The 27,789-nt window shown below is 48.0% G+C and overlaps 1 protein-coding gene across 2 annotated transcripts in view; it reads left to right on the top strand.

The window, feature by feature from the left end:
* SGCD (sarcoglycan delta) overlaps positions 1-27,789 on the top strand; it is a 496,907-nt gene that overhangs the window by 94,346 nt on the left and 374,772 nt on the right. For both annotated transcript variants that reach the window (XM_059712937.1, XM_059712938.1), the window contains exon 4: positions 1,358-1,481. The gene's annotated coding sequence lies outside the window, so the exon portion shown is untranslated. The remainder of the gene's footprint in view (positions 1-1,357; positions 1,482-27,789) is intronic.

Below are 27,789 nucleotides of genomic sequence, written 5' to 3' on the forward strand. Positions count from 1 at the left end.
GTGACCTCCTGAGGTCCCTTCCACCCTCATTTTCTATGGCCCTATGAACTGAGAAATGCATTGTGCTTGTCTAGGGTGTCTCGGGAGGTGTGCAGCAGAGGTTGGACTATAACCCAGTTTTCTCGGGTCCCAAAACAGCGCTCTGTAGAAAGACCATCCTTCCATCCATGGACAGGACTGGCTCAAATGCACAGTTCACTAATGTGCACCTGGGAGCACTGGACATTTAAGACCAGCATGCTGCAAACACATCGCTCCCGTGCAATCAGTAGGCGTGCTCAGCACGCCACAGGATCTGTCCATTGAAACTCGGTCTGTCTTTGAATGTTCTGCTCTGATTCCTTACGAGACTGGAGTTTTATTCCTGAGTATCTTCTACTGCCATGAGAAACTTGAGGAAAGACCAAAACGTGTTCAGCTATTGACCATCATGTCCACCAAGCCCAGTAAAAAAAAGTCCTTGAAGATCAAAAGCGATGCATATTGCAAACCAGCCAGTCCAACCCCATGAACATCTCCCATCCCAAATTCCCATGACCGCCCACGACACAGCTGCCGATACAGTTAAAGTGAGGCCTGTTTCCCCCTATTCTTTCTTTTTCTTTCTCCTCCAGCACCAGGGCTCAGGTTTTGGCAAGACTCTCAAGAGCAGGATGCTGTTTGTTTTATGAGATTTGACAAAGTTCAGTCAGGAGTCAATAGTTTGCCAAAAGCTAAATGATAAATCTAGTAAGCTGCATATTCTTTACTCCTTTTCTTTTTTTTTTTTTTTTTTCCTTCATTGGGATTTTGAGTTACTGACAGCAGAGCAAATGAGGTATGTCTGGTGAAGAATGAAGGTTTCAGTTACGTACATAGCTTTGCTCACTGTCTCAGCTTAATCATGCATGACTTCCTGAATAATAGCAGGACTGCCGCGAAGCCATCGTGTCCTACGTGCAAAATTTGCAGATCTTATTTTTTGCTCACTTGCCGAGAATTATCTAGCTTGGGTTATAAATTTGAATTTCTGTGATGAGCATCAACAGTTCTCATTGCAGGGCATGCACTTGCTTAAAACACATGAGGCTGGGACTAGCCAAAGGGAGAGAAGTGCCTATATTTCACAGGGAGTTTGGTGCCAAATCCCTTTAGGTGCCTTTAAGGTGCTCATCCCGAACGAACAAACAAAAAAAGAAATCAAAGAACAAAAAAGAAGATCTGAGATGGGTTAATGAATTCCCCAATTTCCTCCTGGCTCCTCCTGCTCTGGGCCTCCCCAGCTCACTAGCACTCGTTTTCTAGTCATAACATAGTCTGTGTTCGATGGATAAAAAACTATCTACCTGACAGACAGGTCTCCAAAAATGAATTGCAGGTGTGGAATTACCATCCCGTGTGGCTGTTTCAAATGGGAGCCTGCAGTGACCTGGAAACTTGGAGCCACTCCAGAGGACCTGAAAGACCCTCGTGTTGTCCCAGGGAGAAACGGGACGGTCCAGGTAAGTGGTAGTACACCAATTACGTAGGCACAGTCATGACGAAGCTGATACAGGATTCAGTTGATAAAGGATTAAAGAGTAGTATCAATTCTGCACTCATCCAGCATGGTTTTCTGGAAACTAGGTCTTGTCAAACCAACCTGATTTCATTATTGGATGAGATTACAAGTTTGGTTGGTAAAGTGAATTGTGTGGATGCAACATGTTTAGACTTTTTAAGGTGTTTGACTTAATGTTGAATGGCATTTTGATTTACAATTAGCACTATTCAATAGCAATGGAGCATATGCTAAATGGATTAAGAGGTAGGTAAATGATAGATATCAACAAGTAATTGTCAATGGAAAATCAACCCTGAATGGGGAGTTATCTTCTGGTGGTGTTCAGAGAACCCACTGCTTTTCATTGTTTTCATCAAAGAACTGGAAGAAAACATGAAATGACAGCTGATAAAATTTGCAGACCGTATAAAGATTGGAGTGGTAAATGATACTGCGGATCCGAATCCCTTCATAAACCGACCCCGTCAAACAACGTGCCTTTGAGACCACCAAAGGCATAGTCCCAGGCCTATAAACAAGGAACGCGGGCCATATTTTGCAGTGCCACAAAGGGCATGATGAAATATTTTGCAGGAAGGTGCTTTCACTTCTGTACACAGCATTTGCAAGAGCGGTTTTGAAGTGCTTCTTGGAGCTGGTGATCTGTAATAGCCTGTAAAGTCAGGCTAGGTGATCTGTCAGTCTCTTCAGGCCTAAAACTCTATGAGACTACAGTTATATTAGACCTCATCTTTATTGACCAAAAAAAAAAAAAACCCCAACCAAACCAAACACCTGTTTTTGAGCAGAAGCCTCCTCTCCCCTACACATGCATGTTGTTAGCTCCCTTGCATGACAGTTGTTATCCATACATTTTTAATGTTTTAATCTGGAAAACTCATTGACATTTCGTTTTGAAACACACGGTGCTGTGCAGCAATGAAGTTCATTTGTTCCTGTAGCGGCACCATCTGGGGTCCGTACGGTGGGGGAAAGATAAGAGTTGGCCTGGGGGTGTTCTTCCAGCTCCGGGCCGTGTCTCGGAGATTTTTACAGGGTTGTGTGGCTTGCACAGGATGAAGGCTAGCGGGGTCCTGTCTTGCACGCGCGTGTTTCTTTAGGTTTTGTGGACTGCACACTGCAATCTCTTGGGAGCGAGGAGAATGGGCTGCAGGTAAATGCCTGATCTCCAGGAACTGCATGGAGGATCCCCTGTGCATACCTCTGTAGCTGGGGAATGTCTCACTTCTCCCTCCATCCCTTCCATGAACCCCAAAGAGCATCCAGTGAAGAATTTCAACGCTCACCTCGCCTTGTGCAGGATACAGGATAGGGGTGCTGCTCGTGAGCTGACCGAAAACCATCAAGCACAAGCTGAGCAGAGGGAAAACATTTAGGAAACAAACTGGCTGCAGCATCAGGTAGCTTAAAGGGAAGAGGGACAAGAAATCATTACAAATATGAAGAAGACCAGATAGCAGTTCCTAATGAGGAGCATCCAGTGGATTTCCCATGGGGATAGGACCATGTATTGCTTGTATTCTGCTTCAGCCCTGTTTTGAAGGCTGAACGGGTGTCTTATCCTTGGACTAGGATCACATCTCTCCCCACACAGCTCAGAAATGAATTGCTTGAGCTGAAGAATCAGAATCTGCCATTTTCCTGCTCCAAAAATCTCCTTGGCACATGTCCAGTTTGCATTAGCTGTCATCTTAGGGCTCAAGCTCACTGCCCGGTGCATCCCGAGGTAGGTCCTGGTTTGCAAAGGCTCCCAACTTGTAGCCTCTTCTAGTGGTTTCTTGTGCCCATGCGCAGCGGTTGCAGATCAGTGCTGCCTGCTGGTTAGGACTGGAGTCGGTTTGGAGTACAAAACCCATCAAACTGAAGTGCAGAAACCGTCAAATCGGTGGCCACGGCATCGCAGGAATTCAATCACTGCAATTATGGGTGGCAGGCAGCACACACTCCAGGTCCATTGTGTAGAAATGGAGGTGGGGGGGAGCTGTGCAGGGGAGCTCTTAAATTCTAAAGTGAGACTATAATTAGCTGTAATGGTACCCAGCGTAACTTCACTGCTATAATTCTCAGCAGGGAAACAATTATATTGCGGCAGTATAACCAGACAGACACGCTGTAAATACAAAACATCCTTTGGAAATATATGCTTCATATTCTAAATACATCCAGAATCAAGGCAAACAATGCCTTGCTAATCGGCATTCAAGGCAGAGGCGCTGTTTTATTTATTTATTTCTGTCGTCCCTGCTCTGCTCTCAGACCGATATGAAGCTGCCACCTTAGATGATATGTTAATGGAGGGCAATGCTGCGCTGGCCCTTGTGGTGCCTCGGCATGGCTGGGTCCATGCAAGGGGGTGCTCCTAGGAGCTCAGACTGAACTCAACCCCTCTGAAGCAAAGGGCAAGCTTGAGTTCCTGCAAGCCAGCTCTGCCCAGGCCGCGGTCATCTTGCACACCTCTCTGGAGCAGAGCTCCATGCACCGTAAATGTGGGTCTTGCCAGCATATCTCCACTTGTTATTTAAACTGCACAAAGTTTAGGGTCTACTGATACGCTGCCGGACCCAGGAAGAGCAGAGGTACTCCAGCTGAAGCCCTTGAGGTATGAATGAGGGGCAGGTTTTCTGGGACAGCTCCTGGGCTCTGGAGTTCACTGCCCTTTTTTGCCTGTAATAGCCGATGACCTTCGGGGCATGTTTCTTCTCTTCCTTTTCTCTGGGCATTTGAATATGGGTGTGCTGTCACTCAAGTACGGGATGCGTGGTCAGTAACTTTATGATATTACCCTTGAGACATGCTGAACTATGTCACATGTGTCCAGGATGCATTGCATCTATCTATCATCTATCTAGACAATACTTTTAGTTTCTTCATAAATCTAAATATGTGCATGGGATCTAGTGCAAGCATGGGGCTGTGAGCTGCTGGAAGGGGCATTTCTCCTTGAGTTGACCCCCTTCTCTAGCCCTGCTGCTTGAGGAGGGGTGATTTAGGAAGGTATGGACTGCCAAATTTTCTTAGGTCGTGCCCATGTGAAAATGAACTGCATCTGGCTAATTGGCACCACCACACAGTGACTTGAGGGCACCACTAAGTGCAGCAAGTTGACCCTGGAAACACGGCTTTGGTTTCTCTCCTCTCTGCTCTGGGTCCACAACTGAAGATGGACAAACCCAATTCTGGAAAAGTCCCTTTATAGTCTGGAAGTTGAGGATGTTCTATAAAAAAAAAAAAAAAAAAAAGTTTCTGAAAATCAGTGAAACGGGAATGGGAAATGAGACTTTTTCAACAGGGGTGTTTTGAACCATTCAGTATTTTTCCAGGGGGGTGGGAGTCTCTATTAAATTCTGGAGAATGGTTCAGAAAAAGAAGCAGAGAGGCTTTCATTTCCTATTGAATGCTATAAGTCTTCTCCACAGGGTGATTTTGAGCAGGCCTATATGGACCAGCCTAAAATGGCTGGGGTCCAAACACACTAATGCATGGTTTGGGCTTGAGACTGGCTGCAGCATCTCCCGTCAGTCCTGTTCTCATTGAAGCCAGTGGGAATTTTGCTATTGATTTCAACAGGAACAGCACACGGGCCCTAGGGTTTAAGGGCGTCAAGGTGAGTTAAAATAAAAGCTATGAGAACGAACATGTTGTAGGCAAAGAGGGTGGTAGCACAATGGGGGCTGGAGCAGATAATTTGGTGGACCCTTTGGACAACGGGTTGTCTGCAAATGGAAGGAGCTGGGGCCTCTTCCAGTGCTGTGCTCCAAACAGGGTAGGGTTTTGCTGTAGCTCCAGTTCATTTTGGGAGTGGAATACAGCTCTGAAGCTCTTGGCTTTGGGTGAGGAAATCAGAGCTGTAGCACTAGCCATAGGTTTTCGTGCATCACTTGAATTCTCCTTATAATCTGCAAATAATGGCTAGTCCTGCTACACAAAAGAGAGCTCAGACCAGCACTGCTGTACAGCTATAATGTTACTTCTGCCTAATGCCAGACTTATGAGAGGATGTCCACATGCTTCTTGCTCGCATGCTGCTGATAGAGTGGAAATCCATGATCCATTCGACATAGCTGCTATTAACCTATCCCCTTTTGCTAAACCGGGAGGGAGCGGTGTGCATGGGCCTCTGCACTTAAGTTGGTCTAGAGTGATGCCTTGTGCCCTCTTTTAGCTTTTGCTTGCACTTGCCCTGAAGCTCAATGAGCTCAGACCTACTACACAAACGTGCAAGGTCAAGGCCAAGGTCATGGGGGTATATATGTGTGCGTGCAGAGAAATAGTGTCCATACACACAAACAAGTGTGTGTGTGTACACATATATATGCCTGCATTCATGTTCATGTGCGCACACATGCATAAAGATAAGTCTGCTTATTTGCATATAAAGGCTCAATGAATCTAAACAGAATGGGCTACACATGTCTTATTGTATGTGTAATCAGACCTTTTTTTTTCTTTAATGATCTGATTTGCTTTTTACTAGAAGAGGAAGACCCAAACAGTGTGGAGGGGGTAGAGGAAAAGAAGCCATTGTCTTTGTTTGGCCTATATATATATATATATATATAATATATACACACACACACACACACTCTTTGCAGCACACAAAACATGACTCACTAGCAGCAGGTGTCCCGCTGTTATGTTAGGCAGATTAGCAATGGCAGGGAGGGGACTGCTTTCCATGTATGGCAACCCTGTGGGAAGCTAAAAATAGTTTGCAGACTTCCAGCAAAGTAAAAGTAGTTGCAGGCGTTAGGAGAAGTCTGCTTCTAAAGGTAAGGAACAGAGCTGATCTTTTTAATCTTCTCTTTTTTTTCCCCCCCCCCCAATGTGAAGTTTGCCTTGAAGAAGGATGGGCAAATGTTAACTGGGTGTAGAGGCTGTGAGTTTGGAATTAGAAACAGTTCCTCTCTGTTTGTGTTCATGAAAACAGGTTGTGCAATGATCAGTTAATGGAAATCAATGTAATTCAGGGGCAATCGCAGCTGAAGCAGAGACAACAGAGGAAGATGTGCTCAGTTAGAAATAGTCCCTTGTTGCTGTGATAGGTTTTGGGGTTTTTTTTTAAACTTGTGTGAGCATTTAAAAGGTACAGTCACCGAATGCAAATCTGCCGTGGATGACAGCCGAGAAATCACTTCCAGTTCCACCCCCTGTGACACCAGCTCCAGCCAGATGAGTTGCTGGAAACGTGTTGCAATGATGGGATGTGCAAAGGGGCTGAATTGCTTGTATATCAGACTGGTATGCTGCAGGAAACGCTGTGCGTGCTCTGTGGAAAGGTAGCGAGCCGTGAATGCTCAGACTGGCTTGTAAATGCCAGCGTACCTATAGGTATATAGAGACAGGTAGGGAGTCAGTGGAATGATGGAAAAAATTTTGTTGTAGAGAGGATGCTTGGAATAAATATAATCTTATATAATATATATAAACTATATTATATATAAAGTATGATATGATACTGTATTGTATTATAAGCCTGAGGAAACTGGGTTTTATATGGGAAGCATACATAAGCATTTTGTATGCATATTAGACACTACATCCTAGCAAAAAGGGACAATTTATTACATTGGGACTACTTGTCAGTGCCAGGCTTTGCAGGATCAGGGTCTCGGATGGGATACTGCTGGGCCCCCATCATTTTTCAGTGTCATTAAGGTGGCTTTATTAACCCTTCTCTCTCTCCCAACACAAAGGTTTCCCATCTAATCTGTGTATTTCCATTGCTGTTGATGTAGGGTGGGAAAGCAGCTGAAGGTAGTGAGGCAAAATGTGAGCCTCAACTGCACTTTTTTCCTTCCTTTTGCCGTTGTGGCTGGCACGGCTTCCAGCTTGTCCCTTCATTGATTGCACAGACATTCGGGCTTGAAAGGACCTCGGAGGATCATCGAGTCCAGCCCCCTGCCCCAGGGGCAGGAAGTCAGCTGGGGTCACAGGATCCCAGCAAGATAAATGTCCAAATGTTTCTTGAAAGTGTCCAGAGTCGGTGCTTGCATCACTTCTTGGGGGAGTCTCTTCCAGGCCTTGGAGGCTCGGACAGTAAAGAAGTTTTTCCTTATGTCCAGCCTGAAACGGTCTTCCAAGAGTTTGTGACTGCTGGACCTTGTCATCCCCTGGGGTGCCTTGGTGAACAGGTTAGACAGCAACCACCTTCCTTGAGAAGGGAACTTGAGATTCTCCATCTCCGGGGCCGCATCCCAGGCTGGAGTCTGCCGTGATTGATCCGAAGCAAGCTGCAAGGTCCGAATCCAAGTCCGCCCTACAGAGGGGTTTCCCTAGGGCAGCTAGGGCACTGGTTTCTAGGAACCAAATAGCTGCCCTACAACCAAGTATTGCTTAAAGTAACATTTGAAGACAAGGCATTGGTCTATACTTATATCTGACTTTTTTTTTCAGACTTATTGTTCCCTGGATCTGGGGAAGAAGTCAGCTGGGCTCTTTGCCTCTTTAGTGTGCTTTTGATCTCTTTTTGGCCAACAGTCGCTGGAGAGCTGTGTTGCTTGGACTTGGAAAGATGTCTACTGTCTTGTCATTGCTTCTGCAGCGTTTGCTGGGAGGCTGCTTATCTATAATTATCGTATTACTTCCCTTTTCCTCATAGGCCTGCATTAAAAAGAACAGGGTGATTCATAAAGGGAAGTCCTGTAACTCACTGTTACCAGAGCTTCACCTTCCTGATGGGTCGCGGTGTTCATGAAACTAATTTCCTCTCAGTATTGTGAGATTATTACATGGCATTTCCACATCCATCACAATTAATGTAGCTGAGGCACCGACATGCTGGGCTCTGCAGAGCCTAAGTCGAGTTGCAGGGCTTTGATTTGGACCTTGCTGTTTCTTTCATGGGAATGACAAGATACTTGGGTGGAATGAATTACTTCTGATTTTTTTTTATTTTGTATGGTGGTTTAACTGATGTTCGAAACTATTTGTGGGGGGAATGCAAGCCAGCCTGTCTGGCAAAACAGCACTGGAAGACTCAGTGATCTCGGAGGTGGGGTGTGTGCATTTGTACATGCACGAATGTGAATACATGTGAATACACACCCACACGTGCATGCATACGTCCCACACTTGCATGCATACGTGTCAAAGAAACCTGCTCTCTTGTCTTTGGCTGCCTTGTCTGCAGTGTGCAAGGAGCGTCCTGTTTGCATGCTAGTGGCTTTAGCAAATGTTTCATCCGAGGAGACGCAGAGGTGCAGGGCATTGCTTTGATTAATGCTCGGCTTCTGCTGCCTTGAGATCCTGCAATGGGCACTGAGTGCTGAGATCAGCTGGGCACTGAATTAGATTGGGACTGAACCCAGAGTTCAATTGTTCCTTTATCTTTCTTGGTTGAAGCAGGGATTAGGAGCCTCTTCAGCCTGCATCTTCCCCTTGGATGGCCTGCATGGCCTGGGGTAGGGTGCAGGGTGCAACTGCTGCTCTTTGGACCCATGCTCAAGGGACTGATGGAGAGGAGTGGGCCTGGGTCCTGGCGGGAGCGGGGAAATGAGCAGAGTGTTTTCCCAGGTGGTAAGAAGAAGGGACCAAGGATGGCCTCGTGGCTGGACATCCCTTCTGAGCCTGCTCTCGCAGAGGCTTGAGGGGAGAGGCAGACGGCCGTGCCGCCCCGACTCGGAGGGTAGAGTTCCTCTTGTAGAAGGGACGGTTCGTCTCGTCTTAGCAAGGCCGATGACCTGGGTGCTATTCTGTTCTGGTCAAGCAGCTGGATGTGCCGCGGGCCCGGTATAACCCTGGGCCAGCCACGTTGAATCTCTGGGCCTCTGTTCCTAGTCCATGCATTGGGGACAGTCAATCTTCATTTCTGTTGAGATTGCAAGCTCCTTGGGGTTTCCATCAACCGTGTCTGCACGGTGTCCAGCTCAGTAGGGCCTTGACTGTGGGTGTGAACTTGAGGCGGTAACTACACTAATGACAATCATACTCAGGGCTGAGCCTAATGCTCATGTCTACCCATCAAAACCAAGGGAAAACCTAGACAAAAATGATACAAGAAACAGATGGTCAGGATGTAAAAATGTGCTTTTTGTGCATACTTTTTGTAGAGGGGCTCATGGTAGTAAGTAATCACTTTCTGTTTGTAAAATTAAAATTAATTCCCAGTGTCATCCCCAAGGGACTAAATAAACCGTGCTCGTTTTGCACCTACGACTAGTCCCATGACTACAGTGGATTTGCATATGTGACTCAGTTGAGGAGGTTTTGCAAACCGTGATTGCAGAAATATTTCTCCTATCAAATCTAAAGTTTGGAAGTGGCAGAAGTTAATATCCCCTTCTCCATGCACTACTGAAAGCGAGATGCTCTCCTGTATATTTGATCGTAAGCAGGGCTTGACTACATGCTGGCAATGCCAAAGAAGCAAGGTAAGCCAGTGTAGCTTTGTTAGAAGCCAGGGATTGATGTAAAACCAAGAGAGAACCCTATTTGGCACCACCGAACATTTGCTGTGGTTGCCAGTCTACATACTACCGCGTAATAATTGCTTTCTTCCCCGATAAACCGATGTATCGATCAGGATAACGAGAAGGAAGGAGGTGGCAGTGCATTCGAAGCACGCTCCCTAATTCCAGTGGTCGCAGCTGACGTACACGTGTTTAGTTTTTGTCCTCTGCTGAGCAAGGGGGACTGGATAGCGGGCGGTTTAATTTCATTTTCCCCTCTTCCTGGAAATACACTGGTACGTGCAGTCTCACATGCATGCTTCCTCCAGGTGCCAAAATCTAATGCAGAGCAGTCCCACAAAGCCTGACCTGGTTGTGTTCAGCACCGATTTAATCTGGCAGCTTCTGTATAGGAGCCGTTGAGAGAATAGCATTCTAGGATGTCGAAGCAAAAGCTTAAGCAATGAGAGGACATTTTAATAGTGGCATGCTGAATAATCAATTCCACTTGAGGGCACCGATCAATACTATCTCTGCGATGTTTGAATAACCGTTTAAAGCAAGCCGCAGAGGCTCAGGGTAGCATCAAGAAAATGATGGGAAGGAGTTGTTCTTGACCGTAGCGCATGGTATTTTTGACTCGCACTGAGTGGATGCATGGTTTATTTGGAATGAGTAAGAATAAATTCTGCCTTGGGTTTGCTGATCCTCGCAATAATAGCTCGTGATATAACAGCTGAACCCAAACCATACAACACCGAGCTGGGAGGAAGAAGCTCCTGCACTGGTTGCAGCAAGCGGTGTTATGACTAGGGGGTAGTTACTCTCCAGGGCACGTCTTTTGAATGGTCGTCTATTTTGCAGTCTCGGTGGGATACCTCGGCTCAGGTCGGTGGGTTGTCTGTCATTTCATTCTTCCGCTCGATTTACATTCAGGAGCAATGCAAAGTGCTACCAACACTGGTGATCCTATGACGAGGCTTGAGCAGTCGGGTGGGTCTTTAAGGGCTCCTGGAGTCAAATCATTTCATTAGAACTGGGTTTTATTTAAATATTTTAAATGAGATTAACTATATGATACAATTAAAAAAAAAATTAATCAAATGAAGTGGATTATCTACACAAAAGTCAAGTGTCTATCCTTCCTGTTTCCGGAGGAACGGCTGAAAACAGTCCCCCAATGATTCAACAGTCGGAAAGCAGAGATGCAAAACCTCTTGTTGATGATTATTTTTTTTTTTAACAATTTGTGATTAATTTTTTTTTTAAGCCGTTTGTACTATTTTTGTGGGCCTGGCTCACGATTTGGGAATGCCTGGGGGTGGCAAAGCAGATGTAGTGTCTGTTTAGAAGCAGAAGCAGAGGGAAAGGTTGGGTTATTTCCTAACTTCAAAAGGAGTGAACCTTAGTTCCCCGCTTGCAGCAGCAAAGCACCGTGTGTGTGGTCAGCATGACAAAATCGAGACCAATTTACCGTCCCAGTGAGTCTCAGCAGGCAGCCGCAGCACCGCGGTCTGCCTTAACCAGCACGTCGAATCACTCGGGGCTGGCGGCACCAGCTGTCGCTGTCACTGACCCCGTAACATTAAACGATGTCACTATGGTGGCGTGGCATTTGTGGCACGGTTCACGTGGTCCAGCATCGGTTTTGAGGCGGAGGCTACATGTCACGGCTCCCCTAGACTCGGGCTTCGTTTGGGGCATGGTGGCTACATTTGGGAAGCACGTGGTGCTTGTAGTTTAATCTTTGTACTGCGCTGCATTTCCCCCTTTTACTTCTCATTGGAGAAATTGGTGACTTCAGTTCACCACTCTTTTATACCAAGACGTGTCCCGAGGGTCAGGCTGCCTCCTCGCTTTGGCTTGAGCTCGCTAAGAAACTTATTTGCTCCCGTGCCATTTAGAGCTTGCGTTTCCCAGTAGCTAAACTGGATGAGATAATAAAAACCTGTTTTTTTAGTTATTAGTACGAGTTCAGTGACACGATCAGCAGAAGGAAGGCAACAGTCATGAGGCTTCACGTGAGAGCTTGGAAACAACAACTAAAAAAGAAATCCAAAAGCCTTGGAGTGAAATCCTTTCTTGACATAACTTTCTGGAAGTCAGTGAAATTATCCCAGCAGAAGATACGGCTGCTTGATATGATGTAGGGGTAATGCTTTTTCTTTTTGGGGGGGATTAATCAGACTCCTCACTTCTCTTCCCCTCCCCTCCTCCGGCTATCGCCTGTTTGGGGTGGAGGGAGAGGACGTTAGGAGGGAACGTACTTACGGCTATTTTAGAAATTCCTGCGTGGCAAATGTAGATGCGAAGCACCGCGAAGCTGAGCAAACACGTGCACACGTAACATCCGGAGCAAAATCCAGGCGGTGTGCATTGCATTGCTCAGCGCACGGTTACGATGCGGAGTCTCGGCCCACGCTCCTTGCCAAGTCCGAGCATCTCTTCTTGCCGGCAGGGGTTTTGGACATGCCGGAGATTGGTGTCTCTATGAGGCCAGGACTGAAAATTGAATTTGTGCTTTGGAAAGAGGAGGGGGAAGAGAAGCTTTGTTGATCGACCATTTGTTTCTTTATTTCGTTTGCCGTCCTCTGCTGGCCTCTGTTATGTGGCAGTGGAGTGGAGTGGCCTTGAGCTTGGCATTCAAATCAAAGCCAACCCAGGCAGCCAGCGGTACAATGACGATCCCCTAAGAATTCATCACGGGCATTTTCTATGCCGCGAATGGTTATCTCAGTCTCTCTGCTACCACGGCAGCTGTTAGATGAATTAAATTTCGGAAGAAGCAGTCCCTTTTATTTGTGGATCCTCTTTCCTTCCAAGTTGCCCAAATCCTGCTGCTTAAAACAAACACGCTTTTTGGCTGGAGAGCGGGGAATCGAAGGGGGGAAAGCAGGCTGGTGAGATGAATCGTGTCATCTTGCCAGTTGTTCTCCTGCATTTAATGGCAGGGAAGTGGCTTCAGCCGGGGCACCGATCCCGTAGGCCGGTGATCGGCTGAAACCGCCATGCACTATGTAAGAAATGTTTGGACGCTTGTCTTGGTGGGATCCTTTGACCTCAGCTGCCTTCCTGCCCTTTGGGACCTGACAATCTTGTAAGGTCCCTTCCAGCCCGAATGTCTATGAAGTTGATGACTTCAGTGGGAATTTTTGGGTGGGGCGAGAGCTCTCTGAGACGTATGAGAAGTTCATATTTCTCAGAGGAAAAGGCAAAAGAGACGAGAGGAGAGTGATATTTTAGGGCCTCGGAGAAATGCATCCACTCTGCTGCGGGGGAAAGACAAGATTTTTGCATAATAGCATGGAAAACGCGTGGCTGCTTTTTTTTTCTTTTTGAAGTGGAAAAAAAATCAGTGTTTCTACCCACCCTACTCCCTAAATATAAAGAGTTAAAGGTAAATGTGGGTGTGGGTTTAGGCATTTGGACGGGCTGCCTGTTCCGTAATCGCTAATGGACTGTATGCACACGCCGCCTCGGGGAAGCGTCCTCCACCCGGTGCAGGAAGGTCCAGGTTTGTAAAGGGGTTTAGACCCCGAGGATGCAAAGGGGCCGAGCAGGATTTTCCCAAACAAGGAGAACTCGGCCGCTCCATGCTTTTGAAAACCCTGTTGCATCCTTCTCTGCATCCCTCGGCACCTCTGGCCACGAGGGATTTTTCTTCTCCCCTCCCCGCCAAGGAGATACGGGGTCTGTGGCTGAGTTGAGACTCAAACGGGAGGTCTCCAGCCGCACGTGACCACGACCTCCACGAGGGCCCTCGAAAGCACTGTGAAAGCTGGGCCCACACCTAGGACGCTACTAACCCTCGGGGCTGCTGGCAGGTCACCTAGAAAGGGCCAGAGGTTGGCAGGTGAGCCACATCTGCACAGTCCGACTTTGAATCTATTATACATCAGATTTGCTGTGGACCCTAGCTCCGCGGTGCCCGCTCACCTGTATGGCGGAGGTTGACGGGGAGAGTGACTCGGGTCCGACCCGGGGTTACTTCCCCCAACTCTCTCCCTTGCAGCCTCAAGGCTGGCGTTGGAGGCCGTGCCCTTTGCCCCACGCTCAGTAGCACCCGGTGCCCCTTTCCTCCAAACCTCCCCGCTTCCCCCAGGTCTCAACCCCTGGGCTTTCCCCTGGCTGTGCGGAGGGGAGAGGCGGGCAGGCTGCGGGAGCGGTCCGGCGCTGCGACGCGGGAGGAGGTGGGAGATGTCCCCGCGCCGGAGCCAGGCGGCAGCAGCTGGCTCCTGCAGCGGGAGGCGGAGGTGGAGGCGGGCGCGGGCGGTGCCTGCCTCCCTCCCCCTGGCCGGCGGCTCTGCGCGGCGCGGTGCGGTGCGGTGCGGTGCGGTGCGGCGGTCCCGGGGATGCTCCGGCGCGGCGCGGCGCGGAGCGGAGCGGAGCAGCCCCCGGGCGCGGGCGGGCGGGCACGGGCATGACCCCGACTCAGACCCCCTAGCGCGGGCTGAGCCCAGCCCCGGGCACTGCCGGCCGAGGCGCCCGCCCTGCCCAGCCCGCAGCGCAGCGCTCAGCATCGGCCCGGCCGCCGGCGCAGGTGAGTGCGTGCCCGCCCGCGGGGCTCTGCGGGCACACGTGCGTGTGTGTGTGTGTGTGCGTGCACACGTGTGAGGGGTTTTCAGGGGTGCGCGCGTGTCTTGGGTCGGTAGGGATGCTGATGGGTCTTGGCGGGGTGTGTGGGGGTGCCGGGTCTTTGGGGAGGGGAGCACGCACGCTGGGTCTTCGGGGAGTGTGTGTGTGCACACATGCGAGTCTTCGGGGGGGGGTGTGAGTGCACGCATGTATTGGGTCTTCAGGGTGTTGAGTCTTTGGGTTGTGTGTGCACATGTACATGTGTGTTGGGGTCTTCATAGTGTGTGTGTGCACACGTGTGTTGGGTCTTCAGGGTGTGTGTGTGTACACACGTGAGTCTTCAGGGGGTGTGTGTGCATGCATACATGTATTGGGTGTTCAGGGTGCGCGTGTGTGCACATGTGTTGAGTCTTTGGGTTGTGTTTGCACATGCACATGTGTGTTGGAGTCTTCAGGGTGTGTGTGTGCACACATGTGTTGGGTCTTCAGGGTGTGTGTGTGCACACATGTGTTGGGTCTTCAGGGAGTGTGTGTGCACACGTGAGTCTTCAGGATGTGTGTGTGCATGCATACATGTATTGGGTGTTCAGGTTGTGTGTGCTTGCACATGTGTGTTGGGTCTTCAGGGGTGTGTGTGCACATGTGAGTCTTCAGGGTGTGCGTGCACACACATATTGGGTGTTCAGGGTGTGTGTGTATGCACACGTATTGGGTGTTCAGGGTATGCATGTGTGTGTGCACATGTGTGTTGGGTCTTCAGGGTGGGGTGTGTGTATTGAGTCTTTAGGCAGTGTTTATGGATCTTTGTGTGTGTGTACGTACATGTGTTGAGTCTTTAGGGAGTGTTTGAGTCTTTAGGTGGGGTGTGTGTGTCATGTCTCCAGGGGGTCTGTATGGGTCTGTGTGTGTAAATACATAAGCACGTGCGTTGAGTCTTTCGGGGGTGTTTGTTGGGTCTTCGTGGTACGTGTGTGTGCACGTCTTGGGTCTTTAGGAGGTGTTTATGGATCTTTGTGTGTGTGCATGTACATGTGTTGAGTCTTTAGGGGGCGTTTGGGTCTTTGGTGTGTGAGTCTTGTGTCTTTAGGGGGTGCATATAGGTGCCTGTGTGTGTACATATGTACATGTGTGTTGAGTCTTTAGGTGGTGTTGGTTGGGTCTTTAGGGGATATGTGTATGCACACACGTGTATTGGGTCTTCAGGGTGGGGGGGTGTCTTGGCCCTAGGGGGAGTTTCTGGGTCTTTGGGGGGGTGAACGTACATGTGTTAAGTCTTTAGGGGTTTGTGTCTTGTGTCTTTACGGGGTGTGCACATGTGTGTTGAATCTTTAGGGTGTGTGCATGCATGTCTTGGGTGTTTAGGGGGTGTGTATGTGTCTTTGGGTGTGTGTGTAAGTCTTGAGTCTTTATGGGTGTGTGTGTGTGTGTGTGTGTATGCACACGTGTGTTGGGTCTTGAGGGGGTGGGTCTTTAGGGGACATATACGTGTGCTGGGTCTTTATGGGGCATGTGTTGGGTCTCAAGGGGGTGCACGTGCACATGTTGGGTCTTTGGGGGGGTGTATGTGTGCCCGTGTTGGGTCTTTGTGGGAGATGTGCTGGGTCTTTGGGGGTCGTGCGCGTGCTGAGTCTTTAGGCGGGGCGTGTCGGTGCCTCTTTCATCGCCTGTGGACCCCCACCGGCCCCAGCCCTCCGCCTTTGCCCTGTGAGTCGGTGAAGTTTCTGGCACTTCTTCCAGGGAGAGCTCCCTCGGCTCTGGGGACGCCTCCCCTCCCGAGGATGGCGTTGGGAGGGATGCGATGCTCGGATACTCGTTTGCATTTCTTTATCCCAGCTGGTGCCTGGATCCAGAGCCTTCCCCTCCGTCTGCACGCCTGCAGGGAGGAGTACGGTCTTTTTGCATCGACAGGACGCTGCACATCCCTGCCTGGCTTTTCTCCGGGTAAAAGCCATGAAATGCATGGCAAGGCATCCTCTGTCACGCACCTTTTCTCTTATAGGCTGTATGTCAGAAGTAGCACGCGTGGGTTTGCCTGTTAGCAGGGCTCCAGTCTTAGTAGCCATTTGTGGAAGCTGTGCAAGGGAGAAGGGGAATGCAGAAGCAGGTCGTGCCTGCTGAATATTAAAAGTCTCTGCAAGAGGGGGAAAGTTAGCGGAGAAGGAGCAGCAGGTAAAATGAGTCGGGGATGGGGCATAGTAAGTGCCAGCAGGAAAACTCTCGTACGGTGCGGGAAACCGGGCGTTGGTCATTGCATCCGGGCAGAGCTGTTGGGAAGCTGAAACAGGGTTTTAATCAGCATTGCCCCCCTGTATTGTTCAGACAGCTGCTTGTGCTGCTGCCCCTTTTTGAGGCAGAAAGTTCCCTTTCCCGGGAGTTGTCCTCACGTTCCCGGTTGGGTGCTGCCACCGTCCCCCAGCAGCGTGCGGACAGGGCACGGAGAGGCACGCTTGGCTTGCCTGCTCGCCCAGGCTACGTGGCACGTTCCCCAGATGCCATTTTCCTGACGGTGTGCTGTGAAACAGCGAACTCTGTGTTGAATCGCATTAATTGTTTTTGCAAGGATGACATGAACTTCAGGGCTGCCGAGAGCTGCTGTTCGAGATGGAAGGCTTTAAATTGGTGTTTCATAAACATAATATGGGTGGGTTTTTTTTCCCCTTTCCTGTCAAGAAAATGTCTCCAGTAACAGAAAGCTTCTAGGAAGAATAATGAATTTTCAATCATGAGATCCCTCACCCATGAACCGCAGAACTTCACAAGCTTGTTGGATGCATTGACAATGCACTTAATTTTCTAGTGATCTTCTGGAAGGAGAGCTGATATTCCAACAGATATTTGTGAATTGAAAGCATTTAAAATGTCCACTGAAACGCCCTTTGGCTTTTAAACTCTGACAGAAAGCAAAACTCAGGCTGCAAAAGAAAAATCATAAAGGGAACCCCCTCCTTAAATTCATGTGCTTTTTATTCAATCAGGTATTGGAAACACCCTTTTGTATGGTGGCATCTTACAGGGGTTTTTTCCACTGGGGGAGAAAAGGATGGTTTAAACTGAATGGTCCAGACTAAATCAAAATGAATTGCTTAGTATTCAGAGAGGCTGATAAATGAACCATTAAATTAACACTTATGTAGTGTCTCATGGAAAGGAAAAACAAGCAACTCAGAGCTGTGTGGAGGCTGGGGACCACGGTGTAGTGTTGCACTAGACAAACCTTGTGTTGCACTAACACACATGGTTGTTCTGCAATCCCATCCGGAGAAGTGGTGCAAGGGGAGAGAGGACCATAATCTTATCTATTCCCCATGTCTCAAAATACCGTTTGCAATCAGGGGCTATAGGTTTGACTATTGTAAACTAGCAGAATTGTGTTGACTTGGATAGCTGATCTCCGTGGGTTGCAGCTCTGGCCCCGTGCTTCTATTCTAGCCTTTGTGCTGAAGAAGAGCTGTATTTTGAGGTTGCGAACAGACAGCGCAGACTAATGTCAGTGGTGTCATTTGGGCTCAGTATCGCTCGGATTCGGTATGGCAAAGGCTCAGGTGTCGGAAAGCAGGTTACATTCACTCCTCTTCTAAACCTTTGAACCTTGCACCTTTGATGAGTCCCCAAGTACAGCCACTGCAGTATCCCAAGAGCTTGTTTTCCTGTGGTGGTGCCTTTCTTCGTGGAAATGCGTAAAACTTCTCCTAGGCAGACAAGGTTCTTCGGGTAGATGTGATATCTTTTATTCGACCAGCTCAAATAGTTGGAAAAATTCTGCTTAGCAAGCTTTCGGGTATAAATACCCTTCACCAGGCTGAGGAAGCATCTTCTCATGTGAGAGGATAAAGAAGAGTTGAACTTTTACCCATGCTTGGCTGCAGCTTACCTTTACCGGTCAGTCTTAACTGCAAACTTTGTGATTCTTGATTGTCTTCCACTTGCAGGTAATTTAAAAGTTAGTTGCTTTGTAAAGTCTCTTTGTTGGTGGGGGAGATGGGTAGAAGTATCCAAATGCCCATTTTCCCCCTTGTTTTGTTCAACATTATTAACAAGCAATGGCCAGAACAACTAATTGGGGGAGATTATTTTTTTTTAGGAGTTGTGCTCCTTGGCTTTCAGTGGAAAGCGGAGCCCTAATTCTCCTCCGGCTGTGGAAGGGAAAATATCTTTTCCTCGGGAGGTTTGATTGGACCGATAGAGAGCTCCTACACAGGCAAGCAGCATTTCCATTTTAGGTGTCGTATGAAAAGCAGGATGTTACTTAATGCAGTCTATAGTGGGGTTTTTTACGATGAAGTATATTGGCCCAGATGCTTTAATGTATTACGTTGTAAAGTGAGCGCATCGAAGTTGCTTGGGGACCTAAAGAGCACTGCGTTGTATGCCACGGAGCAGGGGGAGCAGCGGGTACGTCCCACCCCCGAGGAGGAGGGCTCTGTGCCTGGCGATGCCTATAATCTATATATTTGCATGCAGTTGCAATGCTACCTGGCCCGCTTTCTTGTCAGTCAGTATGGCTGCACACTTCTTGTGTGCATCAGCAAAAGCTGATTAGGCTTGTCCCTATTTAGTTTTAATTGCCCTTCAGAATAAAAATAACGCTTTCCTGAAAATTAGGCATGGTTCGCGAGGTTATTTTGCTGCTCTGCCCGGCACTTTTTCCCCTTTGAAATGTGTTTTCTTATGCTCCTTTTCGACAGTGGCTTTAGCTCTCTTTGGTTTACTGGTAAATGGCAGTTCTGTGCTGAGCTCCCCTGGGATGGTGCCTGCATATTATTGAAATATTTTTGATGACTTGAAAATATGGGAAGAGGATAGTAGGGATTAACTCGCCTTGATTCAGACCTTGAGGATGTTCTTTAGTATTGCTGTTTTTCTAGGTGAGTAATTTCACTTTCTACTTCTGCTTTTATTTCGTGCGTGGGAAGTCCAGGGTCCTTTATCTGTTTGCATCAATCTAGTCAATAATACTTGAAGTTTGAACCGTCTTAACCTACAAGCTTGTTTATTATCATCACCACCCGAATACATGTTTCATTGCTGCCTCCGTCCTCCCATGTTATAGACAGCAGCAGCTAGAGCCCATAAAAGCAGGAAGCCCCAATAGCTTTTTAAGCTGAGAAATGTCACATGCGATTGTTAACGCATTAAATGGCAGGCTTTCCTGATGCTTTTCCAGAAAGCTCTGACAATGCGTTACTACAGGTGTTGCTTGGTGACAAACTTGGATGCACAAGATAATTGGAAGTGGCTGAATTTTACACATGTAATGAATAGGTGGAAACTTTTGGCATTTAACCTACAACTTTCTCAACTACAAGCTTCCAATAACTTGTCTGTTTCTTGCTGATTCAAATAACAAAGTGGTTGAAAATGCCTACGCTGGGTTGAAAAATGTTAATAGTAATTTTTATGCGATGAAGGCTGCGTTTAGTCCTCTTCTTTAAATAACCACGGGAAGCATCACACTTGGGGTTTTAACTGTATAAAGCTTTTTTATTAGGAATTCAGGATTACTCTGGGATGAAACGTGGGGTTTGCTTGGGGATGAGAGCTTTTTTTGATGCATGGCTGTCCCAAGCACAGCTGTGGCCTGATGTGTTTAACCGCCTATTGGATTCTCATCTTCCAAGTAGGAGCTGCTTGGGCTAAGTTTCCTGCCTCTAAATCGATTCAGCAATACACAGTGGAGTGCCACCACTTTACATCAGCCCAGGATACAGCTATGTGTATCTAGTTCTGGCACAGCCAAGGTTGAGGGGCTTGAGCCAATACATATTACAAGTAACGGAAAGAATCCCATTGACTTTGGGTGTCTTTTTGCTCGCATAATTCTGCCGTCGGTCTCATCTCCCCCTCGTTATCTCCTTAGTATCTGAAATGATTTTAATTTCTGTTTTGAGCTTTGGTACTACCAACATATATAAATATGTTGAAAGCTGGAGTGGTCTCACTGTTTGCTTGGATACAAGGCACTTGGGGCTATTGCCTTTGAAACGTTGGTGCTGGATAAGGAAGAAGAGCAACTGATTGCTGAACAAGAAAGTCTTGTTTAAAAGAAAAAAATATCTCAGTGGCACGTCCATCCTTTCCCATCAGCAACTCCAATGTGGACGTTGCAGGGTTTGCATCCCATGGGGAGGGATCAGTGAATCCAAAGCATGTTTCAGGTGATGGAAGGGGACGCTATTTAAAATATTTGATGAGAAGATATAACTTCTTTATAACTGATCTTACTGCGCAGACATGCCTCCTCCAGGCTGTACGATGGCATCGGAAGGAGGTTTTGGGATGGGTGGAAGTGGATCCAAGTTTTGCTCTTTGATATTCCCTTGCAATCCTTTTGATGCAAACTCAAAACTCAGCTGTGGCACAGATCACCAGCCGGGCTCTCCCCGTGCCTCGCGTCAGCTCCTCTAACAAGGTGAAGGAACTGAACCGTGCATCTTTGATTCGGCGCCTTCCTGTAAGGGCTTCTCCGCCAGTCCCTGTGGGACGTTGTGGTCTGTGGGGCTGGGGAGCCCTGGGCGCGTCTCAGATCTATGAATGACGCTGTGTGCACAGTGCAGCGTGCTGGGGTGGGAGCACCTACTGGGATCAGGCCAGAAAGTGTCTGCAGGTGTGCAATTTGGACAGGTTTATGCATCTCGGTGCTTTATCACATGCCAAATTCGGTGTATAATGGATAACGACTGACCACAGCTCCACCCTTGCCTTGCGTTCCCGGTAAGGGCCTAACCAGGAGGCTTCCCCAGGGATGGTCTGGGCTCTCCTGCTATAGCACAGCTTCGTTATCCCCTGTAGCATCTGTAGTGCTTAGTGAAGGGAACAGGCTGTTCGGTGAGCAAACCATGGCAGGGCGCTGGAGGACTCTACTGGGCAAGTCCACATCCTTCAGGTTAGTACCAGGGGAAGGAGGAGACCAAAGCAACCATTGCATGTGGAAATGTTTGCTTTCAGAGCTAAAGTCTAGCCTGCTTCAGATCCATGGACAACGTCACTGTGGAGGGTCGTGGGGACTGGGTTGGCCAAGTAGGTGTTGGCGACAAAAGCGACTGATGTGAATCCCGGGGGCTGCGCTCTCACGCCGCTTCCTCCGGACTTTGACCGAGGGCAGAGGAAGCGAGAGATGCAAGTTTTGGGCTTTATCTCTGCAGCACACATGTAGTAAAACAGCTTGAAAAAATGCGAGCCGCGTTAGTTGACATTCAGCTCACGAATAACCCGCGTTAGTGGACCGTTGGCCAGATCCTGAGCTGTCATCAGTCAGTGTCGCTCCGCGGACGTCGGTGGATTTCTGCCAGTTTACACCAGCTCGAGATCTGGCGCTCTGTTTTGGTACGCGTGAGCAAAATCCAGTCCTGTCTGCTTAATTGAGGAGGAGTGGGGAAGGTAATCGGTCACGAGGCGGCTGCGTGTGCTTGCAGAACGGCATCGAGCTTCTGGAGAGACGCGTTTTGGCGGTGTCCTTGTAGCACTGCACGTGGCTATAGAGGAAAAAGGAACCGGATGGATTTTTTTGAGTAGTTTTTTGGTTTTTTTTTAATTATTACACAAAAATAAGGTATATTGCATGGATGGCTGAACTTCCTCACCCTTCTACCTGCAAACCCAAATCTTGCCACAGCTGGGAGTCACCAGACGCACAGCTTTCAAGAAGCTTATGTCTCCGAGTCCACGATCTGAACCGAGTCCCAGTTCAAATAACTCATCGTTAAGTCATTTTCTTTTTGAAGCCACATTTTAAATGACCTGGTGGCCACGTGTGGCTTGCAAGATATGGTCTGGCCACATGAAGTGTGGTTCAGTCCCTGGAGGGAGCATGGTCTAGTGTAAGGGTTGTCACCTCCCAGCTCACAGGCCAGATCTGTCACGTTTGCTCAAAGGTTGGTGAGGCTGATCGTGCTCCAGGTAAAAAGCGATGTCCTTTAGCGTGCAAGCTGAGAACTTGGGCAAGATGACGACGAGGGGATGAAATGTCTTTTTAAAGGGTTGCAGGGGTGTAGGTTGTAGCCGTGTTGGTCTAAGGACATAGGCAGACAAGGTTAAAGGGTTAGCTTTTTAGCCTAAGTTGATGGATCGGGTGCGTTCCCTGTCTAAATGCTAACAGCACAATCCTTGGGATAGCCTGCAAGCCACAGCTCAAAGTTGTGGTCACAGGCAGGGGTGTTCAGCGACGGGCACCATTCTCTATAGCTGTCGGGAACAGATTCGGATGCACCCTCCGTATTGCCTTCAACTCTGACCCGGCCTGTGGCCTCTCCAATAAGACCTACATTTCCAGTCCTCCTGCCTCCAGATCAAACTAATAGCGGTTCTGTTGCATCGTTAGGTACCAATCTGTACCACGGCTTCTGCTCCGGATGCGAGAGTGTAAGCTTCCTGCATCACCTTCACGTGTCAGGTGCATCTCTGCTGGAAGCAGGCCCTGGGAGCTGTCATAGCGAACCAATGCTATTAACAGCAGTAGAAACACCTCACTCCTGAGGAGGGCTCATCTCGGCTGGATAATGAGCTCCGTTTCGGTCAGGAATGGAGCGGCTGCTAGCTGGATCACAATGAAGCATAAATGAGAAAGCTGCACTGGACACTTCCAACAGCCTCTCTTCTACTTGGGCAAATCGCTAATTAAACGGAAGCTGTTTGAGCCATTGGACTGCTGCTGGCCTTGCTTGATAAAAGCATTTCATACAGTCTGTCCCGCTCCAGTAACTCCTTGAAGTCTTTCAAAACTGCATCGCAACAGCCCCCGGTTTTTATTCCAGCTTTTGAACTGCAGTCTGCTACGGACGTACGAGCTGAAGAAGGGGCTTGCTGACCGAAGCTTATCTGCAGTTGCATGGATAAGTTCGATGTGGCAGATCTTCAGCGGTGGGCATCGCTGTAAGAGTTGGGCCTAACCACTGTACTTGGTGTGGGAAATAATATAGGAAGGAGATTTTTTTTCAGGTTTCCTTCTTTCTGAATTGGTGCATGTTCGAGACAACTTCTGCATGCTAAAATGGAGAGCCAGCCTTGTGCAGAAGGTCTGTGCCCTTCTTGTGAACTGTTTTCTGGGTGTAAATGAAATGTAAAGAAATCCTTGCTTTGGTGCTATCGCTATACACATGGCTGAAATTCAGCTCTGTTACTCTTCTTGGGAAAAGTGATGTAAATGAATCTATGAATCTATGAATCACTGCCAGCAGTTCAGAATTAGGGTTAAAAACAACCATTCTTGCATATTGGTTCCCAAAACCTGAGTCCAAATTAGGTTTTCAGCCATAGCAGGACTCTGTTGAACCAGGTGCTACTTTCCACAGTCCTCAGCGTTGCACAAGAAGCGTAGCCCCGGTATATCTTTAATTGTGGATTGGCCCTGAACATCTGAATAGGTTCACAGTTTAGTTTACAGCATTTTAGAGAAAAACTAGCTGTACGACTGTTTTGAGGTAGGCACTAGGAAAGCCACTACCGTGGGTTTTGGCTCTTTAACAGGGTATGGTGCTGAAGCGTTGCAGAAAAGAAAGATGCCACGAAGTTTCAGGGTGGGGGTGGCGGTGATGAAAACACAGTGCAATGCTTTGATGACAAATGGATCCTATTTCTGGCAACGTATCGCAGATACTTGTGAGCCTGCACTCGACGGGAACCAGATATTCAAGAGTGAGTCATGGATTTCAGTCGCAACTAGTGAAGCGGCCAATCCTGCTCTCACTTGCATCGATGGAAATGCCTGGAACAGAATCAGGCCTGGAGTCATTAATTGCAAACAGATGATTATTTGTCAAAGTGTGAACACAAGATTTGAATGTGTTGGCTTGGTTGTCTAAGAAACAAATCTGTTTGATGATGTCCCCATCCTCACTCCCCCTGCAGACACCCCCTGCACATTTTGGCTTCTAGGCAAGGATGGCTTTCAGGTTCATCATTGCCAAAGTCAGTCGCTCTTTATTAATGAGACTAGCGTCCTGGATCAGATGCATGGGATGCTGTCCAACGTGCTGTTACGTGCTTTAATTTCACATGCACAAACTCACTTTGAGGGTGAGCCTTTCATTTAATGCTGTGCATAATAAGCTTTCTGAGCCCAGGTTTTGGTGTAAAAACCAATTTGAAAGATTGTATGTTTAAAGCAGAACTATTGAAATCTAAGGTAATGATGTCTTAGGAGGAAGCAGAGTTGTAGACATGGGTTTGAGCATTGTATTTCCTAGCTTTGTTGTCACGCCTTTACTTCCAACAAGGGGAGTTTTAAAAAAGAATAAGCATCCCATTGATGCCTGAAAATGTTCTGGAGTCGATGCAGAGAATATCGCAACCTGTTCTGTTTTAGGTTGGAAATAATGGAAAGTTTTCACCAAAGCTCTTGGTGGGGCTTGCTCTTGGCTACAGGCTGCACAGCAGGTTGCATCTTACTACCTTGGTAGGAATTCAGCAAAGGAGGCTGTTGCATAGTTTGGTCCCGTGAGTGCATTGCAACGACGGAGGGACGAGGGCAGTCTGAGGTGCCGGGAGAGGCTAAAACCTCTTTATCGCCCGAGTCTCCAGAGTCTGGAATAGACTGCCCCCAAAAGTGGTGCAAGCACCTACTCTGGATACCTTTAAGAAACAATTGGATGCTTATCTTGCTGGGGTGATCTGACCCCTGCTGACGTCCTGCCCCTTGGGCAGGGGGCTGGACCCGATGGTCCTGCAAGGTCCCTTCCAGCCCTAATGTCTGTGAAATCGTTTTTGTACCCAGACCAATTCATAAACGTCGATGGCCAGTCCTGACCCAGTGCCCTTCTCCCAGTGTGTGGGGCAGGGGGCCCCAAGCAGCCCCTTGCAGGCTGGAGCTCTGCCATCATGCAAGGAAAAAGCCACGGTTTCCCACATTTTTCTCCTTTCAAGGAGAATCCATTTTTAAAGTTTGTTCCTGACCCTTTCATATTTATTTTTGCAACCCACTTTTGGATCGTAGCCCATGGGTTGAGAAGGTCTGGTCCAAGATGCCCTAGTACAGGGGTGCTTAAGCCATGGTCCCCCAGTGCTGTGTCATCTGAGCCGCGGCCACGGCCGGATCATGACCCTCAGAGCAGTCCCACACCACTCCTCTGACCCACAGGGCCAAAACATTGAGCACCGCTGCTTTACTACATTATCAGTCTGCCTGGGCTTGCCATGAGAGAGTGATTTGAGAGATGATCTTACATGCTCAGGGTTTCAGCTTGCTTTCCCTGACGTTGGCCCCAGCAAGAGTTCTTCCTCCTATGGTGTTATCATCATCTTTGTAGTGCCTTCCCTCCAGAGCTGACCATGCTGCTGCCAGCACAATAGGTAATATGATTGCTTTGCCTTTATATAGAGACCGTGACATGGAGAAGGGTCCTGTTAGGCCAGGCGCTGTGCACACCTGCGGCAGAAAGATGGTTTCTGTGCCTTTTGTATTGCAATGTAGACCTACTCACCGGCTCTCTGCAGCCCTCTGGGACTGACTTCCCTGAGCCTGAGCTGGTTGGCTATTGCATGGCTGGTTTGTGCAAAAACCAGAGTTTGCAATAGGCTCATGTGGGTTTCCCTCATTAGGCTTTTGGCCTCTGAACTTCTCAAATAGCCCATTCTCTTGAATTGGTGAGGAAAACGGTGAGAATGGCATGGCGTATCACTTGCCCATCCAGAAAAAGGGATTTGCAAAGCTGAGATGTGTGAAATTCTGCAATTAAGCCATGCACATTGTTGCATTGGTCTCTTTATTTATCCTTTATTTTCTTTCTAGAGAGCCTCTCACCTTGGTAGCTGTGACACAACGTACCAAAGACGGTTTGCGTGCATGGGTTTATTGCTAGCAGTGATTCCATTTTAAAGCGTTCAGTTCCTCTGAATAATGAAATTATCTGCTTGGTGAAAAGGGACCTGGCTTAAAAATGAGATCAAAACCACTGTAAGGGTAGCTCTAACAACCTTGGCAGCGTCCTTTTTAATTGACTGGAGCATAACTGTATTTTTTCAGTCAAATATTTTGAAAAATGATCCCGTGCAGAAGCACTGTAAATAGCAATAGTGTTTCTTGTGTGATTTAGTGAATTAATAGTTTCTTTGTCGGAGGACTGTTCTCAGCGTTGGAAGGTACAGCAAGTCGGGGCATTTGTCATTCCTCCATGTCTTGGTTTGTTCATAGGGAAGAAAATGCATTAGCAGAAGTCAAAGATATTCATCAACTGGAGTATGTCAAAGGAGTTGTTACTGAACCTTACATCTTTAGTAACTGGCAATCACTCAGGAACAGAGTGTGAAAGGCCGGATGGAAGTGGGAGATGGGAAGGGGAAGCGGCTTGCAGTTGCCAGTCCTCTGGGGCAAGTGGTTCTCCAGACTTTGTCCTATATGAGAGCATCCTTACAGGCGTGGGAAGCTGCTCTGACCTGGATCACTGCCTTATCCTGCTCGATGGCAATGTTGGAAAGCTCTTGTCCTCCTGCTTGCGTCTTCTGATGCCTCATCTGGGCTGCTCATTCAGACCAAACCTTTGCACGGTGGGTCTTCAGGGTGGGGAACGTGGGATGTACGTCCAGGAAGCATCTGGTGGAATTCAGGTCCACCCTTGTCTAGCCTGGTGCACGGATGGATATAATAGTGGTGTCCTTCTGAACGCTTCCTGTCCTCTCCTCGCCAAAACTGCCTGCGATAGCACCGTTCTGGATGCCGTAGAGAAATGTTCGAAGACACAAAAAGGGGGTTGTTCGGTGGAATACGTTGAGACCCTCAGTACTGCAGCAAGCAGAATTGGGAGACTCTTCGAAGTGGGGGGGAATAAACAGGAGAAAAGTTTTCATGAAACTTATTTTGGGGTTTCTTTTTTTCACTATTTTGACCTTGTCTCTATAAATATCCCACATCTGTTCTTCAGGGGTGTACGTTGTAGCCGTGTTGGTCTAAGGACATAGGCAGACAAGGTTCCTTGGGTGAATCCCTAAAGCTTTTGAACCCGAAAGCTTGCTTAATAACTATTCTCCAACTATTTGGGTTGGTCTAATAAAAGATATCAGATTCACCCAAGGAACCTTGTCTGCCTACATCTTTTCTTCTGCATTTCTTCAGTGGGCAGAGAAGACACTTCCCCTCCTCTCCTCAGCAAGTCAGACTCAGCATAGAGGGTCAAACAGGCCTGTGTGACGAAGAGATGGAATAGGTGGCTTAGTGGGCTTTCTCTTTTTCTGCCTGATTAAATGACTATGAAGGATTAGTAGTCTATACCAGCCTTGCACTGTGTTTTTTGTTCGGTGGCTCTGACAGGACCAAAAGTTAGCTAGCAATGAGTGCAATAAGAAAGTTTAACTGTT

The sequence above is a fragment of the Alligator mississippiensis genome, chromosome 9 (genome assembly GCF_030867095.1).
Source record: "Alligator mississippiensis isolate rAllMis1 chromosome 9, rAllMis1, whole genome shotgun sequence".
NCBI lineage: Eukaryota > Metazoa > Chordata > Crocodylia > Alligatoridae > Alligator > Alligator mississippiensis.